The following is a 2119-nucleotide window of genomic DNA, read 5'->3' as shown; positions in this document are numbered from 1 at the left end:
AGAGAGAGCGAGAGCGAGAGAGAGCACGCGAGCCCAGAGACGGCAGGACCCCTTTGGCAAGGATAACAGAAATTAGCTGGCTGCCAGGTTGCAGGGGATGATCTGCTGAGATCAGGAGGATGAGAAAAGAATCCAGTGGCTGGAGCCTGCCTGCTGTACTCAGCCACAGGCTGGAGTGTGTGATCTGAATAACAAAAGGAGCTCCTCTCTCCCAGCCAGAAGGATGGAGCTTCTATTCAGACAGCAAGTTGTGTGCGAGAGAGAGAGAGGGCGCAAAAGAGAGTGAGCGAGCTTGTGTAATTTCGGACTACTGACAAATGAGACTCAGGAAGTGGAGGCAGGGCTCTTGAGAAAGTGGGATGGATTTGGTCTCCCCCTCTGCACAGATGCTTACTACAGACCCATCTGCCCAGGAGTAAGCCTGTAAGGCTTAGCAATGTCTTTGTAGCAAAACTACCGCAGGTTTTACTAAATGAAATTCCACTGAGATGTGAGCTCCAAAATGTTTATGGTCAAGCGTTTTCTTGGTCAAAAACACATACGTGAAAGGAGAAAAGAATGCCAATGGGCAGCACAGAGAAGCGGCTGCCCCTAGAGGGCAGAGAAATTACAGCTCCAGCATTCCCTGTGCACTGACTGGCTGATATCAGAACACACTGCAATCCGCACGTCTGTATTTTTAAAAATGGCCTGGACATCCTGCCTTGATAAGAGCCAACAATCAAAGGTCTGTCTAGTGCAGGACGCTTCATGAAATACCTTCCAGGGGAACATAAAGACCAAGCTGTGTCTGGTGTTCGAGTAGCATCACACCTTCAAATGTTGCCATACATTATTTAAATATCAACCAAACAGCTGGAACAAAGAAGCAATTGGGCTGTGGATACAGCTCTAAATTCCTTACACACAGTGCACTGACTGAGTGCGCATTCCTCACACTACATTTCAGATTGAAGGGTGTCTCCTTCAGTGTAACAGGCGGTGCAAACGGATGAGGGGAATGCACTAACAGAACAAGGAACACGTTACCTTCTCCCCCCGCAACACCAGTATTAATATGGCACCCTGAGACCATCAGATGGGAGGCAGAAAAAGAAAAAGCCTTTTTGCTGTACTTTTTAAAAATGCCCTAAAAACAAACACAAAGTAGATGACAGAAAAACAACACATTGCTGACAGAGGGGTGAGGAGAAGGAGCAGCCGTTCTATATTAATAATTTAGGATGCAAAATAGAAGGAAAGATGATCTTGTTGAGGAGGAAAGACAAAAATAAAGGTCCTTGTGGTTATGACTTTGGGCTGAAAAACACAAACTCTAAGGTCTGTTCCCAGCTCTGGCACTTGCTGCCTGCAGGAAGGTTACTTAGACTCTGCATTCCACATCATCCCTTTTTTCGAAGAGTGGAAAGTTATTACTGCTACCATCCTTCCTTCTACAGTGATGCCATGCAGATCAAACTCATTCCCATTTGTTCTGTGCACCACAGAAAAATCTAACAAATAGCCTAGAAAGAACCTAGGAAAACAGAATATAAATCACCCAAGTTACGAGTCTGCCTGAACACTCAAGTTTTAATTCCTCATCCTTACACCTTGATGACAAGAGCCACAGCATCCTTGGGTGTCCTCAGGTGTTGAGGCCCTTGGTCTTGGTTTTATGTCTCATTTGAAAGATGGGACTTCTAATGTCACCATGTTCTCTAGCTTCAGGATTTGTTACTACCACCTGCATACCTCCAGTTCAGTTAAAGGGCAATGTGTCTCCAGTTTTGGTACCAAAATATAACAGCTCAACCAAAAGGTATTAGCTGAACTGCTTAACAGCTCTCCTTCACAGAAAGGGTGCAAAAGTTCATTGCAACCAGGCTGTATAACCCAATCTACTTCATAAGAAGATAATATCATCCATAAGGTTGTGCTTGTTGTTTTGCCAAGTGCCATTCAAAGCTGCACATATGATTCTTGAGGCATTAATGGAAAACCCTAGAGCCAGTTGGGGCTAATTTACACTCACAGTTTCATAGTTTCTAGGGTCAGAAGGGACCTGAGCAGATCATCTAGTCCGACCCCCTGCCATGGCAGGAAAGAGCACTGGGGTCAAACGACCCCAGTAAGGTGG

General features: G+C 45.4%; 1 protein-coding gene across 3 annotated transcripts in view; it reads right to left on the bottom strand.

Annotated features, from left to right (window-relative positions):
- Positions 1-2119, bottom strand: part of HIP1 (huntingtin interacting protein 1) — a 205368-nt gene that overhangs the window by 122365 nt on the left and 80884 nt on the right. The gene's annotated exons all lie outside the window — the stretch shown is intronic.

Source organism: Gavialis gangeticus, unplaced genomic scaffold (genome assembly GCF_001723915.1).
Source record: "Gavialis gangeticus isolate Ggan-Ray unplaced genomic scaffold, GavGan_comp1, whole genome shotgun sequence".
NCBI classification, from domain to species: domain Eukaryota; kingdom Metazoa; phylum Chordata; order Crocodylia; family Gavialidae; genus Gavialis; species Gavialis gangeticus.
Note: the sequence above shows the minus strand (reverse complement) of the source record. Positions and strands in the feature narration are given on the sequence as shown.